The sequence below is a fragment of the Haliotis asinina genome, chromosome 3 (genome assembly GCF_037392515.1).
Source record: "Haliotis asinina isolate JCU_RB_2024 chromosome 3, JCU_Hal_asi_v2, whole genome shotgun sequence".
Taxonomy (NCBI): domain Eukaryota; kingdom Metazoa; phylum Mollusca; class Gastropoda; order Lepetellida; family Haliotidae; genus Haliotis; species Haliotis asinina.
Window position 1 is genome coordinate 18,251,896 of NC_090282.1, and position 22,993 is coordinate 18,274,888.

A 22,993-nucleotide genomic window follows, 5' to 3' on the forward strand; every position below is an offset into this window, starting at 1 on the left:
TGATGCATTAAAAATCACCCATAAAAGTCAACAAAGACGTAAAATGCCCAAAGTATTTAGTTTTCATTGTTTGGCATATTTTACCCGAGCGCTCGTTCAAAAGATACATGTATGCCAAACAAAACATTCTACCTCTTATATATTTGCGCGTGCTGCTATAAAGAAGTTTTTTTTATTAGGTTCAAGTAAAATACAAATGAGGTTTGTATCATTTATGTGGTACGTGAATGCCTGTTGGGCCATGTCGAACGGGCAAATAAGGTCACTGGGAGAGGGATTCCATGCAAACCGATGGTAATAAAGAGTGCGGTGTCAGCTTACATAGTGATCTAGCGGACCATTGCCCTGTGTTCGATTGCTCATCATCCTAGCGCTGAGGTCACATAGTACTGTAGCTTCAGACGTTGTTCCAACCAGTTTCTTTTGCAAGTGCGGTACAAATATTCGTCGTTGTTGTGATCACAGTTTGGTCGAAAGAACTGTATGGAATTTGCAGTAAACTGTCCCTTAGATCCTTAGATTATACACACGCTTTCGAATAAAGATGCAAATACCAATCATTATGGCAGAATGTATCAACGGTTGATTTAATTCGAAATGTTTCAGATCAAACTGCCCTGAGCTACGGTTATTTGGCACAGATCTTCATAATTATCATCTTTAAATACTAATTCACGAACACTACATTACATGATATGATAGGATAGGATATAGCATATTTATATAGCGCACATATCCACGCACTAGTGCATGCTCAAGGCTCTGGTATTTTTCCCTCAATCACTGGATGTCAATCGCAACAGCACATCGTATTTCACATCTCTCATCCTACCGAGGTACCTATTCACAGCTGGGTGGACTGGGCCAAATAGTCACAGTACTTTGTCTAAGTTCACTGCACGTTGCTGTACCTGCAACTAGGTGTTTGCAAGTATTCATGTGGCTACCATCTGGTCATATACCAACGGATTCATGGGTTCTTACAAGTGCACAGGATGCGAAATCGCGTCAAAAAACAAAACGCATTTTAAAGACAAATAAGCCCTTGTTAAATAAAACCAAATATAAACTTCTGTGCAAATCGTACAAAACATTCCTGGATAAACATATTAAACATTATAAATCAAAGACAAGGACTACGTTACGTCACAATAAAGGGTATGCTCCAAAGGATTATTGAAAAACTTTGAATGATGGTGGGAATAGTAAACAAGTAAAACAACCTGATCTGAACACCTTATTCCAATTTGTCAAAGAATTAAATGATCGGAATGTACATAACCCATCACAAGACTTTGTTAGCACAAACCCTACTGAGTCAGATATTCTCAATTCAGATATCACCCGTGATGAAATCATCTCATCAGTTAAACATCTGAAACGAAATAAAGCTCCAGGAATTGATTTTATAGAAAACGAGTTCTTTAAATATGCTCTCGAGGTGTTACTTCCCATACTAACCTAACTGTTTAACTTAATACTGTCGTCTAGATTTATACCAGATGATTGGCTAATAAGAATGATCAAACCTTTGAACAAGAAAAAAGGTGATAACTTAGACCCTAACTCATACCGACCTATTACTATTCTCAGTTGCTTCAGCAAGCTGCTCACGAGTATTTTAAATACTAGGCTAGCAAAATTTGTGGAATCTGAAAATATTATAATACCCGCTCAAGCCGGTTTTTGGAAAGATTTTTCAACCATGGATAATATCTTCGTAATGTCATTGTGTGTTTATTGACTATATTGTGTGTTTATTGACTTTTCTAAAGCATTTGATTCTGTTTGGAGAGCTGGTGTATGGCATAAAATGCTTAATAACAGAGTCTCAGGCAGTTTCCGTGCACTTGTTTAAAACATGTACAAAGATATTAAATCAATCATAATCCTCAACAACAGGATCTCGTATTTCTTCCCAAGTCTGGTGTGAGACAAGGAGAGAATCTCTCCCCTTTGTTGTTAGCCTTTTTTATAAATGATCTTGAATCATATTTAGTAAATAGTGGGTGTCAGGGTGTAAAATTGTAGTACGTTTCAGATGTCTGTGTAACTCTGGCTTCAAATTGTTATACTTTTGTACGCTGATGATACCGTCCTGTTCAGCGATGATCCTTATGATCTTCAAAAATCTATCAATGCATTCTATTGTTACTGTAATGAATGGAAGCTATCTGTCAATTTACCGAAAACTAAAGTCTTTGTTTTTGGTAGTGGTCCTGCAAAGTCATCTAAGTTAGAACTTTACTATGGTGAGGTACCTCCTGAGGTAGTAGACTCCTAGTGTTACCTTGGTATTTCCCTTCATCGTAGTAGAAGATTTATTCACGCAATTAAGGCACATGCATCTGCGGGTACAAAGGCTATATCTTCTCTTTTGAAGCAAATCACGTAATATAAACTTACCACTTGACTGCACCCTTTCAGCTTTCGATGTAATGACTGAACCAATTTTGTTATATGGATGTGAAGTTTGGGGGTTCGAAAACATCAACTTAATTGAAAGAATACATATAAAATTTGTGAAGCTTGCTGAAGGTCTTCGAAATTCAACTCCAGATTATATCATATACGCAGAAGTTGGTCGATACCCGTTGTATATACTTTTAATTTTTTGGCACAAAATGGTAACAAACATCCGCCAGGCTAAACTATCATACAACATATATTCTATTATGCTACAAGCACGTTCTGAAATCAGTTTATTTCCCGGATTGAGTTTGCAAGAAAGACACTTAATGACTGTGGGTTATCCGAAATATTTGATAATCCACTTCTCTTTACAGCTAAGTACTCTCCTTTAAGATGGAACAGATCCTCAAAGACCAATTTTTACAGAAATGGCATACCTCTATGATAAAGAGTTCAAAATCGTCTTTTTATCGTATTCTAAAATAATAGAATTTGAGAGATATCTCTTTCTGCCAAGACATATCTATTTCCCGATTTTAAGATTCAGAACGAGTAATCATCACCTCCCTATAGAAATTGGTCTTTGGGTAAATGTTCCTCGAGATTATCGTCTGTGCTCTTTATGTAATTCTCATGCAGTGGGAGATGAATTTCATTATCTGTTCAAGTGCGATGCTTTATTACAGTCTAGACAATATTTACCTTCGTATATGAATTCCGTATCCCTGTGGGAAGTTGCCAAACTGCTCTCTAAAAACAAACCGCACAATCTTAAAAATCTTGCTGTGTACATTAATGTAATATTTTGGTAAGGGCGACAATAATGTCATCTTTTGGGTCCAAAACCAGGCTTGTGAATGCTTTGAACAGTGTTTGGGGTCGTTGTCCCTTGAAAATATCTGTGAACCGCTCACTGTTCATATTCCCTTCAAATACCAGGAAGGGCGTTGCGCCTAACACAGATATGCCACCCAACACGTTAAATATCGGACTGTACATTGGGCGCTGATACAAAGGTTTTTCAGTTTGTTTGGTCCAGAACTTCAATGTATTAGGAAACACCAGCACAGTACTTCCATCTGAGAAAATCACATTGCCCCAGGTAAAATTCCTATGCTGTAAGCACTAGTTAAAACTTTGCTCGGGTTTCATGATCGGAGATGGAATTCCTCGACTCCTCTGCCAACCCACTGTATGCAGCTCAGTTCTAATTGTCTCCTTTCAGACAGCCAAAGTTGCTCTATCAATCATATCCAGCCTTACGTTTTCTGAACTCCTTCGTTTGTGTTTAGAAACAAGAATATCAAGCCGCCTGTAGTTAATTTTCTGGACCTATCTGCGCCTCCCTGGTGCTCAATGTCATATCCATTTGCAATATTTTTCAAAACACTATAAACAATGGACAGAGGGAGGGATGCCTCTTTTACTTGAAGTCACTTATCTGATCTCATGTCCTTGTTATAATGTTCTAAAATCAACAGTTTTCTTTATCGTCTCTAAATCATCCATACTGAGGATCATTGGCAATGTCGTTTGTAAGCAAGTAAAGACAAATCTCTTAACAAACTAATGAAAAAGGATTAACGGAGTTGTCTCTGTTGAATAAAACCAAGCACTTGATAGCTGGTCAAGGTTATATATACTAGAAATCGAATTAAACGTGTTCCTAAAATTCTCAATAATTTCTGGTCATATTATACTATGTTTATTCAAATTATCAAAAATTTAAAACCAACGCATGAGGGAACGTGGGTGAACGAATGGTGTTTATGGCCGCTTTTACCAACAGTCTAGAATCCCAGCAGGGTCCACCGCTGAATGCTCCACACAATGGCGGTGGCGCAATAATGGCGCATTCATCCAAGTCTCAGAGGTCGGTCATTCCATTGAAATAAGCTACTTTCTTCCATCAGTGCGCGCTTGTTCGGTGACCATTCTGGGAATAACTTAAGTTCTTAATATTTATAAAACATCAAGGGTCTATTGGGTCTAACAAGGGTCTAACAGTAACATCGTTGTGTTGGATCTTAAATACTTTACAACCTTTCAAGAATAATTGAATAAACGTCTTCATGGCTAGCTGTTATTATTAAGTGGGAAGGAGAGGTACAAAGGTCATATACAATGTACAGATGCCCCAGTGAGACGTTTTAGTAACTTTTTATTGGTGTGAATTCATTAGATAACCTGCTTCAAGAGACCTATATTATTCAATTACGCCATCAGTCGAAAAAAGGCAAATCAATTCAGTGGTATTAGCAATTCCATTTTCAATTTGGTGATCCACTTTAAAGCTTAAATTAGGGCGAAACAAAGTTCGATACAATTATCATTTGTGCGTGATGAGCCTTTAGAAAGGGTGTGAAACAGTGCATGTTATCGCCAACTTTATTGCCATCGAAATGCCAGTTCAAACAGTATTGACATCAGCTGAACAGTTTATGACTGATATGTTCATATCCAGCATGTATGGTGTCCAAAGACCCGGGTCTGCTTCCTTACATTGGACCAGTTAGTGAAGACGATTTATGGAATGTGGTTGAAAGCTAACCATACCACAAATCTTGAATCAGAATTCATAGATATCGTTCATTTACATCGAGTGAGTGAAGGATTAAATTTTACGATGCTTGTAGAACTATTCTAGCAGTATCACTGTGAGAGACTACAGAAATGGTTTCTCACATTGTACCCATGTGGGGAACTCAGTTCATCGGCGTAAAGAGCGAACGCTGGAACCACCGGGCTGCTCAGCCATCCCTGACATTAACGAAACACAGATAAAGGAAGCTTGAAATTCGGATTTCATCTACAGTTCTGAAGCAATAAAACGTGTTAACCAAACAGTGCCCTACAACAGTTGCCAAAACTTACAACGTTCTTTACAGATATAACTAATACGACCTCCATTTCACCAGTAAGCAGAGTGTCTCATCCCACAAAGGTAGACACCTATAACAGAAGAATGTGCACTATATATGGTGATACGCTCCTGTAGGTAGAAACCGACGTATAGTTTTGTTTATAAGGTTGATGTTGTGAGGTATAAAGCATTTGCTGGTCACGCGGAACACCCGGGTTCAATTCCCCACATGGGTAACACGTGTGAAGTCCTTTTCTGATTCCCCCGCCTATATGTTGCTGGGATATTACTAAAAGCAACGTAAAAACTCACACACCGTTCCCTCATAGGCTACGATCCGACTGAACCCTTCATTTTCTAATTAGGTCTATTTGACACACTATATTTTTACTCTAATACTCTACAATGCGTGCAGATTATCACAATAGTACCATCATCTTCTAATGTTGGACAATACGCGTCAGACAACACCGTTTCTTTCAGCATTACTGAGCAATAACATACACCAAGGAGAAGATGTCTTTATTGCCTCCTTTTGAGTCAAAACAGAGATGCTTTGTGCTCATTCACCATATCGAGGTGACAGTCAGGCTGACTGTGAGGCTATTTCCGCCAAGGCTCATTGTATGTTTCTGTGAAAATCTGGATTTAGCGCCCAGTGCGAGTCACGAATAAAGGTCTATAAATGCTGCTATCTCATCCCTGTACAGAACAGGTCGAGCTTGTGGATGATCCGGATATTTCGCGACAAGGTTGCCACGAACAGAAAGCAGGCGTAAGCTGAAACTGATTGATACTGCGACCTGGGATCCCAGATGTAAAACGCAAGTCAGAGATGGTGTTTTTAAATGTCACAGATATTATTCCAAGCAAATCAGGTCTTTTTTCTTTCACATTATAAACACATCCAAAACCCACTGGCTATACGAGGTATCTGAGGGTGGATACCTCGCAGAAACTGCTTTACAATGACTAATCAGTGCGTGGCACGTTTCTATCAGATCGTTGTCTGGGAGTTTCCAGGAGAAGGAGACGTTGTTTCGTATTGTTATAACTGCAACTACTCACCTACACAGTTTGTTAGTATCGTCACGTTTTGACAGCGATTCGTTAACCAGTGCATACGATGTAGTCAGAATTGTAAAATGACTACCTTTAGTGTTGATTAGAGACTTCTGATCATGGAAATATTCATCGTTGCTGTATGTGAAAATAATGCGAATACTCCTAGTGGAGGATACCTCTAACACAACTGCCAACTGTCACCAATGATTTCAGTGATCTATTCCCCGGATGTTCACAGCTATTTTTCATTTTACGAACGAAGGACTGCGTTCCGAAAAGACTAACCATTTCCTGGCGTTCACGTTTTATGTTTACATGTTTGTACTATACTGATGATAACGATGGATTGTAATTATGTTACGCAATATCACTGCATCGTTGCAGAGGCGAACAGAATGCACTGTTGAAAGGATTATATTTATGGTTGACTGAAGTTAATAATGTATTTACGTCGCATGATATAACAACATGTATCTGTTAATCATCCTAAGTAATGACCGGACATTCCCTGTACGAGAAGATGTCTTCTTAATTTCTGGAAACCAGACAGAAAAAGGACCGTGGTTAATAACAGCCTAATTCAATTAACTAAGGAGGATGTTGTGTAGGATACGCTTTAATTTATGTCCACCTGACAAAGTTATGGTATTTTCTAACCTTCTCTTGACTTGACGACAGAACTTGTCCCAGTTTCGCGATAATGAGTGTTAAATGGTACCTGTCATATATCTTACCCATCACAATAACACCATGTATCGTCCTATGTGTTTAAAGATGTAAGTACCTTTCGGATTTGCTGCCATACTTTATCTGGTATTTACCTTTTGCCTTGCTGTTTTCGATCCTACGAATATGGATTGTTTTGTTTTTAGCAGTGGATTAACTTCTGGAGAACCCATGGATCATGTCATGGTGGCCCAAGGCAATACAACTGGAAGTGATCATGGATGAAGACGAGAGCAATGTATCGAAAAACGAACAGACACATAAATATCTTGTAGTGGTGGAAAAAGTTGTATTGCCTTTACCTAAATGTATGCACATTGACATTCTCAAACTATATATCGTGCATGCATCACGTTTCATCGACTTGGGCTTCCTCGACTTGACGTAACGACTTGGGCTTGACGCAGATATGAACATTATTTCTAAAGTATCATCGACATTGTGTTGAAAGATGACATTGCGTGACGTCGGTCGCAGACCTTTTTAAGTTGAAACCGATAATTCTTCTAAACAAAAACAGTCTGCCAGGATGACAAGGCGGATGTGGGTGTTCAGATGGAAGTCCAGGTGATAAATTTTGCCTTACGTTTGACGAAATCCTTAACGATGATTATGTTCCTCTTTTCAATACCCTTTAAAACTATTACAATAGATCCATACAGTTATCGGAATCTTGAAATGTAAAATATAAATATCATGTCACAAATAGAAAGGAGAACTCCTATGAGAGATTGTTAAGAGGCGCATAAACGGTCAGCAATTAGGACATGTGAAGAACGTATTAACATTTTCAGAAATGTTTACAACCCTTTACTTCATGCTCAGGGGAATTGTTCCAGTACGTTCTGAGTGTAATTTGTAATAAATTATATCAGCCATTTGACCAGAATCCGCAATACGCTCCCCTGATACAATTATAGGAGTGGATTTAAGTTAAGAGCATGTCAGTTATTGATTTCGTTGTTACAAAGTGTTAAGTAGTGAGTCCACCTGAGGGGCTGTCAATCAGACATTTGTCAACTTCAATTTCAACTATCGAGCATTCATGCATACAACTTGCAAATTTTGTCCTTTGCTTTGGTTCGTATTATTATCCCGCAGCGATTGATTGTAGTCATACGGTGCAAGGATTCACTCGAATATTGCGACCCAAGCATACACAAAAATCAGTCCAATGAAGCTGAATTTCAATGTGTTCTCAATCTGAATTGATCATGCTTCTTTAATTGACATGCTATGTCAATGTGGCTAATGTTCTTACAATTATTAGACCTTGAGATATGCTAACTTCAAACAATAAACTTGTGTCCGGTCCATATCTAAACACGCATTCATCACTTAAAGCGTCACGAAGGGGCACCGATGTACGCGCAGTAAAATTGTACAATCACGCTAATGCTATTAAACTTGCAATATTGATGGAACCCGTTGAACATTATACACATGAATACATGAATTATAGATGACAAAATACAACTTCAACTCGAAACAGAAGAACGCAAATCTTCTTCGAAATATTCAATATTTCAAATTCATCAAATGTTTTAGGTTTTGCCATTTTAATCATAAAACAACCTTGAATGATGTATCGTCATCCGCAATTGACTGCGAAACACTCGAAGAGGGGTTATTTAACTGTAGTTAGTATCAGGCTGGCGCCCCCGCAACACAATTTCAAAATAGATGAAAAAATGATAGGAATGATTGATTCTCCTTAATCCTCTAAAGGAGCCCGGTGCCAGTCATTAGCGCAATAGCCAATCAGGTTTACTACGTGACTACAATAATAAAGGTTGCGTCACTTTGACAAAGTCCGACAGTTCTATTTGAGCTGTGAAGGTTAGAAAGCCCCAGCTACCGTATTAATCATCCTTCTACGTACCCCACCCCGTCCTGTTAGACGATGCTGTGTCACCAGCTGACTAGGAGGCCAATCTGAGTTCTCGGGTCCAGTCAAAGACCTGGCTTATCAATTACCAGTATAATCATGGCGTGTGAGGCAGGAGGGACGGAAGATAGGATAACGTATCTATGGTTACCTGTTTGTGGAGAACCAAATTGGTACCATCTTCATCGAGAGAGCATACATTTCAGTTTTCCTACTCATGTAGATTTCTATGTTTGATATGGTTGCATATAGCTTGTGAAAAGAAAAGTATTAATCACGACCGTGTCAGTTTTAGGTTTTAAATGACAGAAAGGCTGAATTTTGCAATAGTTAATGCTGGCTGTGATTACATTCTGAAGGCTAAAATATATTTCCAACTTGAAAAATAGATTAAGATATTTTGTTTCATGTCCACTTTCATTTGAATCTATGCATAGTTATTATGTCATATGTAATTAGAGACTTTGTATTTGTGTTATCGGCTGGTGGAGTAGTCTGGTGGTTAAAGGGTTAGCTTGTCACGCAGAAGGCTCGGGTTCCATTCCCAACATGGGTACAAAGTGTAAAGTCCATTTCTCGTATACCCTGGGCTAATATTGCCGGAACATACCATTCTCACACACTTAGTGTTATCACAGTAATGATCGGTTCTTCTCTATTCATGAAAGGGGCTGTGGGATAGCCTAGTGCTTAAAGCTTTCGCTCCTCAGGCCGAGGACCCGGATTCGATTCCCCACATGGATACCTAATTTCAACATTGTTGGACCATTGCAAAAGAAGCGTAAACTCACAATCGCTGTATTCACCCAGAAATGAATGGATTCTGTCGTGTAGTGGATAGTGAGCCTGGACTGGTAGGTAGTTCGATCCCTATATGCTAATTGCTGTCACCTTGCAACGCGGTCGACATTACTGGAGAAAAACTTGCACATTCGGAGTCAGAAGAATATGTCAAAATCAAGAACAGTCCAAGAACCGCACCAGTACACACAGTCCTCACAGTCCTACATACTGAATGTGATGCTACGTCACTCCATCATGTAATGGAGGTACTAAACAAACAGGCTGGAAAACCTCGAAAACGACTTGCCAGGGACGTAGCTCCATTGTGAAAAAAGGCCGGGGCTTAGACATGATTTTTACTAAGATCACCATGAAAGTTGGACAAGCCCTCAATACTATCTAAATATAAATATCCAGCTTACACCACAAAAAAATAGCTTGCTATGTTCATATCAACTTTGTCAGACCACTCGATGAAAAATACATGTTATTTGTCAACATTAACAAAATATCCTCTATGTATTGGCCTTAAACTTTATTGTTAGGAACCTTGTCTATCCATGCATGTCAATGCAACTGTTAATTTTATCTACTTATGCAGTAATGTTTAGCGATAGAGAATAATCGACAAGCAAACTAGAGGGTCACAACACATAACCTTGCCACACACAATTCAAAGTCCTGTTTGAGACAGGCCTTTCAATCTGCGTTACCTGTGTTCTTCTAGAATGTTTGGTGTAGGTTTGGACCGCTTTTAAAAATATTCTGTATGACACCAGACATGGAATCGAACCCTGTGTGGCAAGCAAACACTTTACCCACAAAGCTACTCTACAACCAGCTATGTAACGTAATGAGGATATTTATGACAAAGCGTCAATCATAATACATGTATTTACATAAAAATACAACTAACGTGTCTGTGTCAGTTTTCAATCATAAGTAAGAAAAATCCAGGTCTTCCAACAATACCATTCAACAACAATGTATTGTCATTCTGAAGTAAGTTATATTAGTACGTGACTTGGTGTAAAATCCCGTACAATGTAACAAATGTGCTGTCCAGAAAGCCACGTACTGTGTGGGAAACAATATCGTTATATGAATCCACTTATTTATTCCTTTACTTAATAAAAGAAGTCCTCGCACGTTGCCTGGATTAGGGAAATGGACCTGTCGCAACGGGAGAGGGACAACCGCTTATCCCAGTGCGCGTTATCAATTTGACCACGATTAATCAGCGTAGGAGCAAAAACCTTGCCTTGCCAGACTCTTGAATTAATCAGGTTTAGCATGTTTGCTCTGGGCGATTTATTGTATCTCTTACTTTTATCAAGAAGGTTCTGCAATCCTCAGCAAATAAAAGCTGGTCCGTGGGTTATTATAGGATTTATGTAACATTTACCGCCCTGCTTAACGCTCTCGGAAGAATCAATGTTAAATGTCAGCGCCAGAGGACATTGCCGTGGAGGTGATAGAGAGTCAAGGTTGAGCCGTATGTTTCCAATGCGGCCTCCGCAAGATTGAACCGATATAAAACAGTGGAGTTGTGTTGATATGTATGTTGCCAATTGGCATGTAAAGTTCACCATTGTACAAGTTGCAGTTTGCATTTTGGTTGCTGTGTTTGGTATGAAGTAATAGAGTACGTTTACGTAAATTATCACATTGGGTGTATTCGTCCACGTTGTGTCTCACTTTCAACGTAAGCCACTCTGGGTTTGTGTGTCTTTTTCCATTCACGTCTTTAACCGACGGACGGGTTAAGATAAAATCTGAAAACAAGACAACCTCGGATTCCGACTGAGAAAGCTAAGATATACGCCAAACCAGCGAGAATGTAGGAATCCGAATTGACAATACTGTTTCTCGTCACTTAAAATTGAGTTTATATGTAGAGGATATTATATGAGTGCTCATGCCATACTATGTTTACGACACGAGTGTCATAGTGTTGGTATTTCCCGAGCGAGAGCGAGGGATATACCATTATTCAGACACGAGTGTCGTAAACATAGTATGTTATGGGCACAAATATAATATCTTGTTACCGAAGTCGTCAAATTGGCTACCCGCCGTCGCCGCAGGTAGAACGCAACGTCACACAGGAAACGTGACGTCATAGTATTGTTCATGACGTCCCGTCACCATGAAAAAGTGATGTTTTGCCCCCAGGCATCGTAAGAAAAATATGAACGCCTTCGCAGGTAATATATATCAATTACTATTTATTTACAGGCAGGAGTTAATTTCATATAACTTTAGTGAATGCATTTTGAAATACTGGAAACAATGTGTGTGCATGTGCTTTTGTGGGTGCGGGTGTGACTTTTCACGGATATGTAATATGAACACATGATGAAATAGGAGCATGGAATGGTAGCGCATGCGTAACATTTGTCAGGGATCCTCTTTCAAAACATTTCCATCACGCAACAAATGCAGTATTATTACAATCCGTTCAAACGAAACAACAAAGTCTAAATGTGCTTAACATAAGGATTTTTTTTCAAATCCGTTGGTTTGATTTATAACAGGTTCCAGGAATATCGCCCCCGTCATCGAGGCACCAGGATAAGATCCCACTGTCATAGGTGTCTGGTATGAGAAAGGAAAGCAACCATGCACTGACGAAAAGCCTCAGACGACTGCCCCCTCCTGCTATCTATACGGCAAAGGGCTTTTCTAAAATAAATTATTATCTTCAAGGAAATGAACATTTCTACAAAACACTGAGGCGGTTCATAACATTTCGGAAATGACATTTCGCTGTTTCACGGGGTTTTTTTTTACCGAAGTCACTGGACTCTTGGAGGAATCCTTGCGTGATACCGTCGTGAAAATAGCATCAAGGTGTCAAACTGTATATGTATTTCATATGTAAACAACCACTACAGATTCCATTGAGAGAATAAAGAAACACATCATCAAAAGGCTAAATTGACTTCATAGATAGTCCTCTTCCTTGTTGGAACAGACTGGCCAGAAAAGTCCTTAATTGACAGTAGCAGTATCATCTTAAATTACACCATAATTAAGAAGTCTAGCCCAGACAGCATCTCTCGCACAAGCGCAAGAAAACAAACCTTTCTAATCTGGCGTTTATTTAATGAAGTGGTTCCTGCAACCTGTGATGAAAGACTCTTATCTCTCGGGAACCTTTGGGAGCAACAGTAATTTGGACGGAGTCAGTGAGCATTGTCCTGTTAGCGGGAAATGAAATATGTCTCCAGAGAGGAGTGACAGGCGGTGGACAAAGGTCTTGTGCGTAGCACAGTGTACAATTGCCAAGCTATTTGCTTCTAAGGAACCTTTTAGAAGATGTAGCTCTGTCAAAATATTGGTCTCCCCGGGGTATCGGCTAATTGAATGGAACATTTTTTTAGTGTATTGCTTACTTACGAAGGTTTATTGACACATATAAAGCAGTCCATTACTGATGTTCTGACGTCTTTGCTCAATATACTGGACTTTTAATAGGGCGTTGTATTCTTGTGCAACAACTGACCTTCACACACTGGTATTCTAAGTTGAGTTCAATTGTAAACACATGCTTGTATACTGTGTAGACGGAATCACAAGGACACGTGAAGAGGTTAGAACTGGGGTTGGGTGGTCAGGTTCGCTGACTTCGTTGACACGTATCGTCGTAAAGTTGATGTTCATAATGTTGAGCACTGGATTGACTGACCCTGGTTGCAGGGCACTGCCACATATTTTGAATATTGCTGGACGCCACCAACCAACCAACCAGCCCAGTTGCGTAAAGCGATGATCATGCTCTTTGTCACTGGATTATATGGTTCAGACACTAGTATTTAATGGCCATCACCTTATATCTCCGTGAGGCGTTAAACAAAAAAATGACCAAACAGTGATTTCACAGTGAACCCTTCGTCTTGTAGATATTTCTTGTAATATTTTTTTTTCATAGTTACTTACATTTTATAGACATTGTTGTGTGCTGTTTCGACGGATTTGCTTTATTCTATTCACGATTTAGCTAACCCCATCAATACGTAATGTTAGTAAAGGCTGCTTGTGGTGGGAAAAGATATGTATGTACTAACTGATGGTCTGTCAGCGTTTCCCGGGGGGAAATAGTTTGCCTGTACTTGACCTTGCGAGCATTCACTAATTCAAACATGAGCAAGTATGGACCTTTAATCGGTAAACTAACTTGAAACTACAACCAGTGCCCCATGGTTCAAACCCGGGTACAGTGTGTAAAGCCTATTCCCAGTATCCGCTTCAGTGACATGCCTGCCGTGTTACTATGAGCGGCACTGAAAAAGATAAAGTCGTCCAACGCCTAAGATTCTCTGTCAAAACAAATTGAACTTTCAGGTAAATAGAACAGACTACACACATGGGTTGGAGATTAGTGAACTTTCTAAAAGGACACGATAGTGTAACCTCTCCTTTCGAAACAATAATCATGTTTGTGACACAAACTGCCACTTTATTATGACCTCAAGTAAGCGAATAAAACATTGCTTGCAAGCATAGTTAGAAAGAAGGAGAGGATCACCCCGTCCTAGTCTGCATGTCCAATATTCTTTCTCGAAGGAAAATACCCCAGTTTCCCAATTTCTGTCCAGATTATATGGACGCGCTTCAGTGGTCAATGCTCTCAAAAGGTTCTTGCAATAAGTCCTTTAATTACCAGTTGCCTTGCCACCTTAGTTCGGTAGCGTGTCTGACAGGGTAAGGCGGGATAGATTTCCGCGGTTCATGATCATCAGATTAATGTCCACTCTGAAAATAGCTTTGCTGATCATGAGACCTACGTCCTTCTTGTCGTCCATTTCAGTGTCGTATCAGTATTTCTTTCCACCGATAACGCGCCAAATGAAGCCTTTGGACTTCTTCTTCTGATCACAGCCACGTCTCTTGTGCCTTTTCATACAGTATCGCTATTTTATAGTTGTCATTTACAGCGTCCATGATCCAGTTGCTGCTAGTAGCGGGTTGGACATTTACGTTGTATATCATATTCCGTTAGGCAATTCTGTTCTCTCCGAGTTGTTATCATGACTGCATGTGACTGCTGTGAAGTTAAGCATATGGTTAGCAATTAGTTCCGGAGAGAAAAAAATACGTCATTATATGTGGTGCTTATATAATTGTAGAGTTTAAATCTACATCCATTGACATTTTATTGTACTTCCCGTTCCAAATAGTAATATATACAACTTGTAAGTACAGAAAGGTCAATCAAGACCTTATATGCCAAGTAACCGGAACTGGCCAACATCCACCGTTTGAAAATTTAAAGGTGCCCGACATTGAGTATACAACTGTTTATTCAAAATCACCTCTTTAAACATGATCGTGCGTAAGTTAGTGAGTTTAACACCCTGATGAGTCATTTGACGTGTGAGCTTGATGGTCGAGGAAAACCCGAAGTTATTTAGGTCTGAGACATGTAACAGTCGAGCAGACGTTTTTGAGACAAGGAACGCATCAGTGTAATTTCAAAACTTGCGACTCCTTCCTCGACATGGCGTAAGACCCAACAAACGGTGTTCTTGTGTCAAAGGCAGATTATGAAATTCAGGTAGCGATATCAATTTTCAAAACACATCCCATCCTGAGTCTATACTCACTGACAAAAGATTTACAACACACAAATCTTGGCAGCTGTAAACTCCAGAAATGCTAATATGAACTCAGCAATGTCAGACATGAATAGGAATACTGGAATACAGGAATACTGAGAGCCGTGATGAGCTTACGACAGGCTGTCAGACATTTTTAGGTCCACCATAGTACCATTTCACGTGTCCATTCACGCCAATCACAAAGTGGAACTGAAATCTCCCATGCAATGGAAGACCAGGCAAAACTAAGCCACTTGGCGATAGTTATGCTATGACGTCGTCACGTTGCAACAGTTTTGCCAATGTGGCAGATATTGCCCAAAGTCCTCGGGAAGCTCGTCCGTAATCGCCTCTGGTCTGATTTGCTCCGTGCTTATTGTCTATGTATGTGACTTTCATTGGCCCACCTTTCCCACTTTCTAGTGTGCTGGATTTCCATTTTGTAGTGATGCCACAATTGTTCGTTTTTCACTTTTGTAATCGAAAATTGTTAAATTGAAGTTTGAAACTATGCAGTGATTCTTATCCTCATTTCTTTTGTTACCGAGTATATTTCCTCCTCAACTTCAGTTCTTCAAATGGTCGGTCCCCAAAGACACCACAAGACATCGCTGTAAAGGTGATGGATTGTAGTGGCACCCTGGTAAACGTGATTGACTAGAACAATAACCATTAAACAACTCCGGCTTACACCAAGACGGGACGTATTCATTACTCGTTTTACATAGCTACATAATTTGTTTAAAGAGAAGACTCCTCGTATGTATTCTGTTTGCGGTTAAAAGGATCCCATGGGGCATGTTTCGTCTGAAACTTTAAAGTAACTTAGAAACACCTCCTTGAGTTATGAAGATATGAGACTGTGTGTACCTCTATATTATTCTGTCTGCATATTTGACGCACCATTAGAACAACACAGGGCGTTCACTGTATACTGAGTAGCATTTGATTTGTGTAATATCATTGATCTTAACATTTAAAGCTGAAGTTTATTTGCTGGCAGTCCCCTGACACCTGCAGATGAAGATGCCGTCTAAGTCTGGGCGCTGCCAGATCCGCGCTACCGTCGACTGGTCTGATATTGATATAGTCGACATAATCACGCGACGACCAGCTCCACAACCAGGGGAGGGGAGCGTTTACTTCCGGTGTCGTTGTTTTAATTATACTTATCAATCAGACAGTTTCTAAGTCGCAGAAGTTTCTAATGTGTATATAATTTGTATATAGAGTCACTACTTTACCTCCTACTACGCCGTAAACATGGATACTCGTGTGGCTAGTTGTCCTGTACCTTTTTGCGTGTTTATATATAGCCTGGACATATTCAGACAAGTTGACAAAGACATGCCTGTTTGGCTCAGACTCGGACAACGCGAATATTCTTTTTATATAAATTGTTCAAGTATGATTTGAGACATGACAAGTATAAAGTGTTATTGTTTTGTTTTGTTAATTGGGGACATTAATTAACTATTAGAATCAAATCGCCCAATGTGAAGTTGAACTCACACCTGTCTATGTTCCCCTGTTAAGACTAGGCTCTTGAGTTACCTTCTCTAAGTCGTTGTCTTGCTTCCGGCGGATGCTGTAAGCTGTGGCAAGTTCGTATCGTGGTATGATTTCGCTAGAAATATCTAGACCTGTATAATAGCTACATGAGGGATATTTGCTGAGAAGAATGTGGGACTACTTTGAATTTACTTTTGTTTCAACCGCATCTTTATATACTACCAACAAAAAAATATGGAAACACCCGAAAATCCGATTGTCATATATAAACTTAAACTTGGTACGGTCAAGCTGCATGGGAAGATTCTCTTGTGTTTAGGTGTTTAAATCCAACCCGGTGCTTGTGTGCTTCTGCACCCACAGTTTTTGCTGTTTCGACATTTTTATCATCCTACGCAAACACAACGAATATTGAATCAGTTGCTTCACTTCATGTTCTAACATGTTGTTTAAAGTGACTACTAAGCACATACAAAGTTACATGTATACTAAGGTTTTCTCTTCTCGCGGTACTTACAGATATTGGCTGAAAATAAAGCAAACAGTTCTTATCGTGTGAATGCTTGATGTTTTTACTGTAAAATCATTTATTTTCGCGCGGCTTAATTTTCGCGGAAAGAGAAAAATTGACTAATTCGCGCGGTTTAATTTTCGCGCATCATCAAAGTACAGAAATCACGAGAGTATAACACAGGAAACTGTAAACTGTAAAGAAAACACTGACCCTAGCTGTCGTCCTGTCACCTGCCTAATTAGTTGGGGAAACATGGGCCTTCCGCTACGTTGAGACACGCAACGGAGCACTGAAGAATCCATGTTGAGATTTGTGGAAGAAATCATTGACCCATATGTGACCTCGACCCGTGACGCGCTCGGCCAATCAGCTACTCAGAAAGCTCTGTGCACGTGTACCAGTATTGTCAAACCACTACATGCGCAATGGATTATCCAGACCTACAACATATCCAAGGATTTAATCCAAAGCGGATTCCGCCAAGCTGGATTTTTGGACTAATTCACTAGTACTAGTAGCAGGTGACCTGACATTTTTAATGAAGAGACTCCTCCTCTAACACATGTATCTGTAACTCCTTGCCCCATCAATGTGTCTTGCTACTTGAGCTCCTTGAAAAACAAACTCGTCCGCCACTGGCATAAAGGAGAATAGTAACGTAAAACTATTTTTGATATATGGAAAAAGGACATCCTAAAGATCACTGTCCGTATCAAAATGTCTCAAACAGTTTGTAAAATCGCAATAAAAACGTGAAAAACGACCTTGGATTTCCGCTTATTACGGAAACACCCGACAGTTAATGAGCAGAGGCGGTGTCACGTGACATGACGTCAAATGCGACTATAGCCGGTGGCATCCTCTTTGGTTGTATACCAAATACCAGCTGATTTTACATCGTGCAGCAGAAACTTCCAAAGAAGATGAAGAAGAAGAATTCATCTGAACGGGGGCACCAATTTCACTCATTTCAATTCAATTTATTTTTATTCGGTAGTTTGGCCATGTGACCCAAAGTACAATTGATTGTGACGACATAGCTTTAACACGTGACAGGAAGAACATATGTACATTTTCATGAAAAGGAAAACACATGTTTCATGAAAACAGGTTTGGGTATTTTATGAACCGAGAACAGACTTTTGAAATTGATACTATGTAATTATTTTGTTCCGAGATGCGCATACCTTTCACATACAAATAATACATGGTACTCATCTTCGAGAACTCCTAGATTATTACAACATACATACATACATACATACATACATACATACATACATACATACATACATACATACATGGATGTACAAAGAGAGTCATGCCAAATTTGGGAATATATATCATGGATTCTTCATGCAAAAGTGCTGTTCCTCATTTGTATTTTTCCTGCATCCTTCTCTATCCAAACATACGAAACACCAGTTGTGAAAAATATGTGGCGGATATCTGAAACCCATGTATGCTTACCATTTTCATCAAGCTTTATAGGAATAGATATCACTGGTGAGGAAGGCGATGTGATTCCATTCTTAACATTTCAAACTAAAACTTTATAACACACCTTTGAGTAGAAACGTGCGCGTATCTACCACACCAGCCCAACATGACCTTATTTGACTGGTTTTACATTCAGCTGTGACGGAAATATGCTTAATAATCTATACATGGATCAAATTACTTTTTTACAATTTTAACATCTTGACCACTTGATGTCAAGATCGGAAAACTCGGGAACCCAGACTAGTAAGTTCGTCAGATTGTGTTTATTTCTTAAGGGGGGCACACGCCCATGATACAGCTACCATAGCACAGATATTTGTTGAGTGCAGAGAGCTTGAAATAGTGGCTAACAATTATAATAAATGTATTTATACAAGAATAACCTCTTTTACAAGATAAATGCATTAGAAATGTTTATCTAAGAGAGACATCTTTGAATAACACTTCTCTTTTCGTAAGTTCGTCATATAAACAACTGTCGAATAATCGGTTTTATCGGTTCAGTTATATTGTTAACGTGCCAATTGTGATATATAAACTGTATTCATGAAGTACTAATTGATCTGTTTAAACAGATGAATTACATAAATGATGGTATTACAGTTCAAACACAGAGATGTTTTCATTGTACGTTAATATAGTGTGACTGTGATGAGGGCATTCCGATGTCAACTGGTGTTGAAAGTATGGGCTCATGTTTCGGAATGATCTGAATATTTCTCTTGCCTAAATCTGTCTTTATACTTGGAGAACGGATGAAATGGTGGTTCTTTTCATTGTTCGATGATTCCATGCATTCCCAGGCAACTGAATAAACTATCGTACCATTTGCTAAAACGACAGAAACAACACGACTTGTATTACTGGAGCTCTTGGTCTTTGGAAGCTAGTCACACTTGATGTGACGAGCGGAAAGGTCACGTGACTTTCAGCGGAATATGCATAATGGCCGAAGCTGAGATAACAGAAACTTTTTTCTCGATTAAGACGTAAATATTCAGAATTTGTACTTGAAATTTGGTTCTATGTTTTTGATAACTTTATCTTTCACACAGCAAATTATTGAAATTTTCTCATATTCCCCTTTAATGAGGCATCTCCCATTCTCACGGCATAACGAGGAAGTGACGTTGTGAAGTGTAAGGAAGAGGAATCATGTCGGCAAGGGAGGGAAAATGTTATGATTTTTCCAAGATGGAAAACGTTAAACAATGTTCATTACATTGCAAAGTTTTAATCATTCACAGACTTGGGTCACTCCCTCGTTACTGGTCAGTGATGTAAACAGCCGCAAAGTAAAGTATCGCGCATCTGTGATCTCAGAAAACGTGTTCACGTAACGTGAATAGGAGACGCACCTCACCACGTTCAAGGTCGTACATGGCTATAAGTTTTTTCGGATGTTCCCATACGCTTTGTTTGTTTGTAGCATATATTATGTGCGAATATTGTAGATAGATTATATAATATTGTAATAATCCTCACCAAACGGTACATTTATGGAATTTTCTTAAGTGGCATGCTTAGAAGCTGGTATGACGAAGACGAGCACTTTTTACGGATATACAACGTCTTTATTGCAGCGGTGTAGAAACACCATTATCAAACAAATGACGCACTACCTATGCACAAGGAGAAATATACACATGACGGGTATTTGAGGGGTTTTTTTTCATATTAGAAGAGGTTGATATACAGTGTTTTGACACAATGAGGCTGATTGTGATACAGAACCCAGATAGACAATGTGTTGGTTATTCTTGAATAGACTTGATTAGTTGATCGTAAGCTGTAGGGATATAATAACCTTGATCTCTGTTGATTGTTGGGTGGAGCCGTTTGATGTTGATTGCCTCTAGTTTGCTTATCTTGTAATCTGTTGATTGCCTCTAAGAGTTTTCTTTTCTTATAATCTGTTGATTGCCTTTAAGAGTTGTCCACTAATCATGTAATCTGTTGATTGCATCTAAGCGTTTTCCTATCTTGTAATCTGCTGATGGCCTCTAAGAGTTCTTAGAGAATGTGGTAGACAACGCATGCGAATGTCGCGGGTCATACGTAGAGAAAACATCCCGCCCCTTAAACCAGAGAATCAACGGACATCAGACATCTGTGAAAAAACATATACTCCAAACCAGTCATTTCCGACCACATCCAAGGCCATCCGAGCCATGCCATCCTTCGGAACAACATCATCGTTATTGAAACAAATCGGTCAGATTAGAAGATATGAAAATTCACAGAGTCAAACAGCATCAAACGTCGCATCTGCTGCAACAACGAAATTGTACGCCAAAAAATGTTCCTCTTCAAATGTGTGGACCATGTCATCAAAGTCTGCACTTCCGGATCATGGCACCTACCTGTCTGTCCTCTGACTCATGTACTTTACTGACGACACGATGTTTGTGCCGCAGATAGATTCAACAATATCGTTTGATTTGCTATTTCAATCGAAACATATAGGTATTTCACGTGTCGTGTAAGGTAAATGACTCACTGAAGCGATTGATTAAGTGACGGGAACCTGTACTGCCTTGGACAAAAATCATCAAACTGACACCACTGATACGTTTTCAGCTTTAAGATTAAGATTTTACATGTATTGTGTACTATCATTAATTTTATTTAAGAAAATATGTCTTATGTCTAGCGTTATATCAATTCGTATAAATCCGAACCTGTTTTAAGTGAGGTAGTCTCCACTTTACGTCATAACGGAGTTCATGGCAGTGATACTATACTGAGGCACTGACGGATCGGGTTTCAGATTTCACATAGCCCCACAGACACATATGTCTCCATATTTGCTAAATTCGTTCCATTGGTCGTTAGGAGAGAGGATGTGTACATGTGACACAACTTATACTGTTTGTCGCTGCACAAAACTACACACTGGTCTACAGCAATACATTAAATACGGAGAGCTTGTTGAGTTTCGTTACATTTGAAAACTTTATCGAAAACAAATTTACTTTACGAAGCACACATTCCACACAAAATAATGTAACATCGTTCAGCTAATGTCCCTTGGTGTCTTGATAAATTCAATATGAGGCCCAAGACAGACATTATATATTTGTTAGTTCACTGTCCCTAAACTAAGTTTCAATGTAGATTCTGACGCCATTACCTTTTCTTGATAACGGTGTTAGAATCTACACCGAAACGCCGCATCCATTTGCAAGAAAGAAGTTGTCTATCCATACATATCTTCTTCCTAATCACACTACCTATGAAATGCCACTATAAGAAGAAAATATACTGATCTCCAAGAATATCATTTATGTTATATATATTAACTATTCATTAAATATTTCATTAACTTATTAATAAAGATTTCTATGATAGAGGGTGCAATTAACATCTTTTAATTGTTTCTACCTCTCTCGATGCGAATTTTATCCAGGTCATATTAACTGTTAGATGCTGTGCTTGACAGTGATTTATGAGCCCTAGCGATTAGTTCAATTAGTAATCTGCGAGGCCTCGCACGCTGGTCAGCTACTGCAAACAGTACGGCGGTCACCGCGCAGACGGAGTCAGAGCAATGCCAATGTTTGTCCGTAATCTCTCTCTTCCTCCCCCCCTCCCTCTCTCTCTCTCTCTCTCTGTTAACGACAAAAGTTAGTCTCTTTAATAAAATCGCCAAATGTAACGAGAGCGTTTCCTCTCTTGCTGATTTTCGTAAAAATATGGTTAAATTTTTTAAACTTTAATGTGGCCTTTGCCAGCATCATTTCAAACTGATTTAGTTGCACGATGTCCCATTCATTTTACTCCTGCTATCAAAACAAAAAAAGACTATATTTGTCAACATAACCCTTTTTACTCGCCGCGCGGTGACGTTGAATTGCAATCTTGATAAATGATACGAATTTTTATCACTCATCGTCAGTTTCCTGCTGTCAGTACCTCTGTTTAGGAATAAAATATTTTCTCAGTTATGAAGCATGGCAATTTATGACAATCTTTTCATGTGTATTTTGGTTTTCCCCCTTACCAGTGTCCTCACGTTGCGAGCCTATTACTACCTCAAAGACCCCCTTGGTTATCTGCTTCAGGGCACACAGGGGTGATTTACAGGCTTATTCAAACTAGATTAATACAGAACTGATGTTACA